The following is a 9,462-nucleotide window of genomic DNA, read 5'->3' on the forward strand; positions in this document are numbered from 1 at the left end:
AAGGGACTCTGTTGGCTGGGGTGGAGATTATTCATGAGCTCAGTAAAATGGACTTTCCCCGGCGAAGGTTGATGTTGAGCATGAACGTGTCCAGAGCAAAGATCAACATTCAACACACAATATGACATCATTTCCTCAGGTATCAGCCAGCTACCAGGTTGTACAGAGATCACATTGAAGAACCTTCATTGGGCAGAGCAGCACTTTTTTCTCACTGAAACAGACACTTTGTGTGGCTCTGTACTTCCATTTTCTGCCAATACCACCTCTGTCACACAGCATTGTTTCTAAGGAACACATTTTGCAGTATATGAAGGTCAAGATTGGGCTCATGAACATAAATGTAAATGATTTTGCTATAATCCTAATTATGCTGAAGCAGCCGGCCTGAAGGAATGGCAATATGGCCTTTAAAGTTCCCATTAAATGAGGACAATCTTTAACCCTGCTGAGGAAAAGCCCTCTCTAATATAGCATGTGCTCAGAACCAGTGACCATATGCAGTGTGGTCTCTACCAAAGCTGGGATTTGCAGGAACAGGAATGAAAGGGTGCACATGGGATAGCTCCTCTAATTGTTACCCTCTATGTTGCACCAGTGACATATTTGCTTGACATTTGGACTCTTTGAACTCCTAATGCCAGTCAATCAACAGGAAAAGAAGCAAGATTTTATACTGCTCAGTGTAAATGGTCCTGACTATCAAGGGGAAATTATATTGCTACAATGCTTTGGGGGTAAAAAAGTGTTTGGAATGTAAGGGACACCCTGAGCCTATTACTTGTATTCAGGGGTTAAAATATTTAAAGAAAAACGATCCTGATAGACAGTTTTTCTAATGACAATCAGGAAAAAATACTTAGGTCATCCAATTAGGCGAGGGACCAGGATCAATGGGTTCATAGTTCAGGACAAAAGGAATAGAAATGAGCAGTTATGATCACAAACATCATAAATAAGTTATGATCATGTGACCAATTACAGAAATAAAGACTTTATTAGCTGTAATCATTTTTGCTTTATTTTAATATGGATATATTTATAAATATATTAAACTGTTCTTTCCTTTGTTATTTCTACTCATCCATACATTTACTATCTAACATAAGAATACTTCATAGTAGTTCAGTTGTATGCAGTTATCCAGTGGTGAGTATGTCTTGTCTAAAACCAAAATGAGCATCAAAAAAATAAAATAAATCGACTTTTGGGACATTGTTTCATTTTTTTGCAGAAATGATTAGTGCATTTGTGATTTCATTAAAGGCAAGTGCATCATGAAGAGATTCACTTAGTTTATAGCAGTGATGACAAGTTGTGAAGAATTGAGGATATGGGTTTTACATTGTGTGAGGATTCACTGACAAGAATAAACTGTCCACTTAATCATTTATAATATAAAACACTATTACATTTTAATTCAATTATTTTCTTGTATTATAATTCACTGATATGCAGTAAAATAATTTCACTATTATGAAAATAGATTTCTTCAAATTTGAACTTTTTTCTGTTTCTTGGGCTTCTTTTAAAAAAAAATCCAACTCTATGCGGTGACTCCACATAGGGATTTATGCTTATATTTTGTTGGATTTTCTGAACTCATTTGTATTGCCATATAAGTTTTGCCTGACGCATTCTATAAGGAACTCAAATGCTATATAATTTGATGTTTGCTTATTAGTTTTCAATAGACACTACATTATAGTATGACACTTGATTTACCAGGAAAATTACTAGGCTTTATTCCTTACTACATAGCTTTTTAAGTTAATAGCAGTATATATTCCTCTAAAGCTTTATATAAAGTTGGTACTCTATTTCAGTGTATACAAACTTAGGTATTTCTACTGAATTATAGTTTTCAGTATAGTCTACTCTTAAAAAATCCAGGAAAGAACATTAAATATCTTTTTAGATTTGCATAGTGAAAACTATTTAGTGTCTTTATTTGCTGTGATGCATATTCAGCAACACCATAATTTACATAAAAACTGTATTTTATTATATAGTTTAATAGCAGGTAAAATTAAACTCTATTGTTTATGATGATCATAAATCAGTAAGTAAGCAACAAAATAATTATCCAAGTTATGATTCCAGTTAATTCTAAGGCCAAAGAAATAGCACAAGGAGATTTTGCAGATGAGGAAATGATTGCATTTGGATTGTATAACTTTATTAATATCTCTGAGAATGAGTCATTATATCAACATTTCCTTCTTGAATTGTAAAATTATATTTCAATATGACATGAAATACTTGATTAATTTATACTAAATTTATAATTGTCCTCACATAAATACTAACATTACAAATATACTATTTGTTTGTATGAAAATAATTCAATAATTGCTAAATAATAAATACAAGAATAAACTGTTTTGCATAATCACAACTGTAAATCAACTGTTGCACCAACCTGTATACACAGTGAATATGTATATATATTGAGGTTTAGAACTAGTCACTCCAAGGTGTGCCTCTGTGGTATGTGGATTATTTTGAGCTACAGGTAACCAAGACCCTGTAGGCTCAACTTTAACACCCAACCTCCCCTCTTAAATACCTAGAAGAATTTGAATTAAGAGCCTTGCTCATAATAAGAAGTTATAAGAGGTAACCTGTTTTGACCCATCTATATGGCTGAGCAAACGACTAACAACTGAACATCTGTCCTTCTTATCACACTGCAAGGACCCTCTGAAGCCCCAAGGTGCTTTACCTCGCCCTTAGCTCAGAATGTCATATAGACCTCATTTTCCCTTTCTGTCCCTGAACTCTATTGCATGTGGGTCACTGACCTTCTCATGTATGTGGGGTTCCTGTGGGCATGACATTAAATTTGATTTTTCTCCTGTCAGCGGTCTCATCCTGTCTCATGGCAATCTGATTATGCAGCCAGCCCAAAGGACAAGAGTTGGGAAGGGGGGATGCTTTCCTTCCCCCCCAGTTGTGGTGCTGTGAGCAGGATGTTGATAAAATTCTCCACTGGCTCGCTGACAACCGCCTCCCCTGGCCAGGAAAGCGGCTTCCTCCCAGGGACTGCTGCAGATGAGGGGTCCTGGGGTGACAGGCACCAGCTGGCAGAGGTCAGAGTGCTCACCATGTCAGCACAGCCCCAGAGCTCCATGGGGCCTGGTGGGAGAGAGAGTGCCGAGAATATTTTTCTCTCTCTTCCTAAATTTACTGGCAGGAGGAATTATTTGTGGAAGTAATTCCTCAGACTTAGCACCTTTTGTGAATTTAGTACTCTTGGTTTTATCGATCCATTCCCTCCCAGGGGTAGTCTCTCTTCTGTGTTTCTCTGTTGTGTCATGTGTTATAAAAAGGAAATTCCATAGGGAAGGCCAAGCCCACCCCGAGGGATGAGGCTTTTCCTTTTGTTCTGTTCTCTGTCCTGAGAGCTTGGCCTTTTGAGCAGGGAGATTATTTTCTCCCTGGCCTCACCATCCAGAGAGTACATTTTCTGGGGTGCATCTTGGTGGCCAGTAGAGTGGCTACCTTCTCCCCCCTCTTACAGTCCCCTTTATCCTCGACTTCCTATCCCCGAGCCTCTAGAGATCTTTGGGATCTCTGAGCGGCTGGTTTAGCCCCCACTTCTCGACACCCAGCTCTTATCAGCTCAGCTAGTCCCCTTAGAACTTAAGACTCCAATTTCTCCAGACAGCTAGCTGCCTATTTTAATTTCCCTTTCTTCAGAAGACCCTCAGAGGGCTCTGAGACCTGACTTACAAGCTAAGGGCATTACAGCTCACTCCTGTAAATGTGAAAACTCAGGAAATAAATTTTGTAAGAGCCACCAGGAAGGCTTGCTTTGCTGTCCCTTATGATTCTTCCTACTTTGGGGACTTTTCAAACAGTCCCTGTCAGCTTCAGACATTCACATGCACGGTCCCTAGTGGATAGACCCTGGACGTTACATGCAAAGAATTCATATCCCCTGGACATTGGCTGACCTTTTAAATTATAAAACCTCTTACTGCTGCTCTCAGAAGATCCAACACAATTTATGGGAAGATTGGTGGCAGTTCATAATCCCACTCACAGAGACCCTGAGTGGCTACTAAAGGGCATTCTTCCAGCGCATGATTATGCTGTAGTTATCAAACAGGCCAGGAGGTGCCCTGGAGAAAACGCTCCTCACAGGAGGAATGGATGGCCGGACCCTCTGCCAGGACCCCTGCAAGTGACCAGGAAATGGCTCTGCTGGAGGCTGACAGTCAAGGTTTAATACAAGGGATCCTATAAAGTTTTCCTCCTAAAGCGAATTGGTCAAAGATTGAATTATGTACTCAGAAAGAGGGAGAACTTCCAGAGGCGTTCATTGAATGTTTTATACAAACTTTTCAAAAGACACATAGCATTAAATTAGGAAGCCCCAGAACACTGGAACCTCTTTAGTATCTGCTGTAGTAGGAAATCTTCTCCCTGATATTAAAAAAAACAACACACCCACAGATTGAAAATAGTGTGGTTGGTTGAGGCAACTGCTAACTGATATTAGAGGCTGCCACACAATTCTTTGAGAATCGTTTGCAGGAAAGCAGAAGGAAAAAAAAATAATTAAAGGCAGCGATTTGGGCTCTGCAACTTGAATCTTTAGAGAAGCAAAACTCTGACTCCGAGAATCAATCAAAGCCCACTCAGAGCCCTTCCTATTTGTCTCCAGACAATCGCAGGTTGTGCAGGAAACCAGCGCAGTGGAAGACAAACTGCCCTGCACTGAGGAGGAAGGAAAGTTTGAAAAGCAACTACCCTATATCCAGACGCTCACAAGGTTCATTTTTTCTCCCCTGTCTCCATGTAGAAACTTTATTTTTAAAATATGGCTTTTTCTCCTCTCCCTTTGATTCAAACTGGTCTTATCCAGCACGCTGTCTCACCTGCCTCCTTCTCCCTGGCACGTCCACTCCCTCAATCATTAAGTCCTCAAAACAATGAGGTTCTGACCCTCATCAAATAATTTTAGGAACAAAGCCTCTGATTTATGGATGCCAGAAACAGATTTTTTGGTCCAACTAGAGATAAGCTCTAGGCCTCAGTTGTGTTTCAGCTCCAGGCCCAGAAAATCAGGGAACCCAGAGGAAGAGACACCAAGGCTGGCATCAGGACCAGATGCAATGACCAATGACTCCCTATGCTAGCACCAACCAATCGGTAGAGACCAGGACCCTGACCACAACCCTAACTCCCTTAGTCACCATGATCAGTGATTTTTCCCCTCTCTAGCCCATCCCCTGGAAGCCATCCTGGAGCCAGGTCTTTGAGCATTAACTCCCCTATCTCCCAGAGTGGGCCACTTCTTAAAAATAAACCCTTACTATAAGCCAGTCAGAGAAAGAGACTTAGCACATGATCTCACTCATATATGGAATCTAATAAACAAAATAAACTGACTTACAAAATAAATCCAGAGACACAGATCCATGAACAGACTGATGAATTTCAGAGGTAGGATGGGGGTAGGGGGGGTGGGGAGGGCAGAGATTAACTGGGGAATTTATATGTATATATGCATAGCCCATAGACACAGATAATAGTGTGGCGAAGGCTTGAGAAAAAAACAACAAAGCAGACATCTGTAATATTTTCAACAATAAAGATACATTTTTTAAAAAATAAATAAACCATTGCTTTCTTTGCTGCAAACTCCTGTTGGTGTCTTATTGGGTTCCAGGCCCCTTTAGTCCGATAACACCCCTGACTGGCAGTTCCTCCTTAAATGATGGGGTTGGCCAATCCAGTTACACCCCAGAGCCCACCATTAAACTTAAAGCAGAGGAGCAGAACTGGATTTCCTAATTGACACTGGTGTGCCTTTCTCTACATCCGTTCAGGGGATCTGTCATTATGTGTTACCTCTCATTCTATTCAATTGGAATTTCTGGGCAACTTATTTCATTGCTCATATCTCAGTCCACTCCAATATCCTTGGTCCTCATAACACCCATCATGCCTTTCCAGTTTCAAATTGTTCACCAGCAAGTTTCCATGGCTATCCTTGGTCCTCTTAACACCCATTATGCCTTTCCAGTTTCAAATTGTTCACCAGCAAGTTTCCATGGCAGAGACTTGCAATGCGAATTTCATGTCACTATAAAATGTAGCAAAAAAGGTGTTTTTATTTCCCTGCCCTCAGACCGAGCCCAAAGCTCTTATTTTCTTTACCAGAAACTTATCTCGATTTAAATTCCTCTGAAGGGGATGCTTTTTTAAAAACTTTTTTATTTCCCTGCCCTCAGACCGAACCCCAAAGCTCTTATTTTCTTTACCAGAAACTTACCTTGATTTAAATTCCTCTGAAGGGGATGCTTTTTTAAAAACATGCCCCTATTAGCTTCTGGGACATACGCACAAATGAAGTCAGATTGCTAGGGAGGGTAGAGCCTGTGCACATTATTTGAAAAAACAATAAACCGGTTCCATCAGTAGCCCAATACCCTCTCTCAGAGACTCAGAGAGAGGAAATGAATCTATAATTGACTCCCTTTGCAGTAGAGTATACTACCATTTTACTTCCTTACCTGGTAATACTCCAGTCTTGCCAATAAAGAAAGAAGGCAACTTTGACTCAGATGGGAATAAAATTTATGGGTTTATACAGGACCAAAAAACCATAAATTCTTTTGTAATTCCTTGCTAACCAGTGGTCCCTCATCTAGCTCCTATGCTTACCTCAATTCCACATGACGCAGCCTGGTTTACAATAGTTGATCTCTGCTCAGCCTACTTTTCAATGTCTTTGCATCAACTCTTTTAGCATTTACATGTAAAGCCAACCAATTAACATGAACTCACATAGCTCAGGTATATTGTGAGTCACCCTCAATATTTCCCCAAATACTTAAAGCAGACTTGGACTCAGTAGTCAAGTTTCCACGCATTTTCAGTATGTAGATGACCTTTTACTCTGCAATTAAACTAGGCATGGAGCTCTTATAGACTCCCTCTTTCTCCTAAGGGCAATAGCTGAGCGAGGCCATAAAGCCTCCAGACCTAAACTCCAGTGGATAAAAAGGACTGTTACCTACTCAGGACATGAGATCTATCAGGGCATTCAAAAGCTAACCACAACACGCATCGAGTCCATTTTATCCATCGCTCTCCCCCAAATGAAAACACAGTTAAGTCAATTTCCAGAGGCAGCTGACTGCTGCCACCGAAGGATTCCTAGTTTTGCAGCCCTTGCTACACTTCTGCACGCTCTTCTTCCAGATAACGTCCCAGAGCCTATTTCCGGTCTTCAAAGGCACTAACCTCCCTTGAAGTCTTAAAATCAGCTTTGTCCACACCACTGGCTCTTGGCTCACCTAATTTTGACAAACCTTTTCATCTATAGGACCATAAAAATGAGACTGCAGCAGGCATTCTGGGACAGTCCTTTCTGCCTCTCAATTATGTCCTATAGCATATTTCTCATGCCAATTAGACTCTGTGGCATCAGGCATGCCCCCATGCCTGTGTGTGGTGGCCTCAGCTTCGACCTTGATCCACATTAGCCTCCCCCATTCATCTCTGTCTCCATGCTGCGCCTGCTAGTTTACAAGTTCATAGTATGCAGCACCTCTCCACATGCCCATAAACCACCTATAAACAGACTCTTTTGACTAACTAAACCTTCGATCATCTGACATCATTGTAACATTTTGAATCCAGCTACTTGACTATCCCTCCCCAATGACAGAGAACCCATTCTACCCCCCAGGATTGCCTGACAACTATAGAAATGGTCTCAAAGCCGTGAGAGAATCTCTCAGACATCCTTTTAGACAACCCAGCCTTACTTTTATTTTGTGGTGGCTCCTGTAAATGAAACATAAAAACTCTAATTTCCCCACATGAGACACTTGAGGCACACTCTTTGCCCGCTATAAAATCAGCCCGAGCAGCTGAATTCATAACTGTTCTCAGAGCTTGCATATTGTGGGAAGGAAAAGCTGCCACTATTTATATAGCTTCCAGATAAGCCTTTGGAGTCTGTCATGCTGTTGGCACAATTTGGAAATTGTGTGAAGTCTTAATGTCTGTGGGTTCTCCTCCTGCTAATGAGCATGTAATTGTTGCCCTATTATGAGCTATTCACCTCCCTTCTATAATTGCCACTGTTCATTTTTCAGCCCATACTAAGGAGACCAATACTATATCTTTAGGAAGTGACAGGGCTGACAGAGCTGTTATAATATGCAGCTCAAAATGAACCCCCTAATCCTTTCTCCACTCAATTTTTAAACCTGCCTTTAGTCTGACTTATATTATTAACTATTAGGCAAATGCCCCACAATCTGAAAAAGACAAATGGATACAAAGGGTGCCAAACAATTATCTGCCTGATTATACCTTGGGCCAAATGGACTTCCTATAGCTCTTTTTCTAGTCACTCTTTGGCTTGCACTTCTGCCCCACCCAATGGGACATATGTGCAGCAGGGAACAGTTAAGGAACTAAAAGACCATTGGTTTTGCCCTGGCATCCACAAAATTTCTGAACAAAGTATTGCCCAGTACACTACTTGGAAATCTCACCAAACTTTTGGGAGGAATCAATGCATCCCAAGAAGTCCTCCCACAGGGAATTCATAGACCTGCCCCCAAGCTGCCTTACCTCAATTTCTCAGAATGCCATATAAACCTCCTTTTAACTTTCTGTCCCTGAATCTCTCATGTATGTAGGGTCTCTGACTCTCTCATGTATGTGGGGTCCCAGTGTGCATAAAATTAAATTTCATTGTCTTTTATTCAATAGGTGTCATGCCATCATTTAGATTATTCAACCAGACAAAAGAACCAGAGGAGGGGAAATGGAGGATTTTTTTCCTTTCCCTCACCATATATATATATAGTGAGAGAGAGATGGCATATAGATTATCATATAAAATAAGGATTGAATTTTATTATTTCTACCCTTTCGATAGTGAAATCCTCTATGCAAGGAAAGTACATTTATCTGTTGTTCAATTAATTAATCCAACAATCTATTTTTTATGTGACTGTCTACCTATCTATCTATTGATCTATCATCTATTTATATACTCATTCATCCATCTATTTCCAGGGATACTGCCTGGTCTGAATTCTAAACTAAATAATATTTTGTAATAAAGAAATAGTGAATAAAAAATCATGAATGAATAAAACTATTTAACTTAAAAATAGTATTACTCTCCTAAAAACCGAAATACTAAAATTTACCACTACAATTTTAAGTGCAAAAGATATTTTTTTTAATGGCAAAACTGTTCTTTAGAATATGATTACATTCTAAAAATAAACCAGTATATAAGGTGGTTTGTAAGTGTGTGTGTGTGAGAAAAAGAAAAGAGGAGAAGAGAGAGAATAAAGAAAGAAAATCTTCACAGGTGTATTTTGGTATTTTCTATCCTATATAATAAAAGCCTAATATGCTAAGTGTCCAACCCAGCCATGGGCAAACTACGGCCCGCGGGCCGGATCCGGCCCGTTT

The sequence above is a fragment of the Myotis brandtii genome, unplaced genomic scaffold, assembly GCF_000412655.1.
Source record: "Myotis brandtii unplaced genomic scaffold, ASM41265v1 scaffold440, whole genome shotgun sequence".
Taxonomy (NCBI): Eukaryota; Metazoa; Chordata; class Mammalia; order Chiroptera; family Vespertilionidae; genus Myotis; species Myotis brandtii.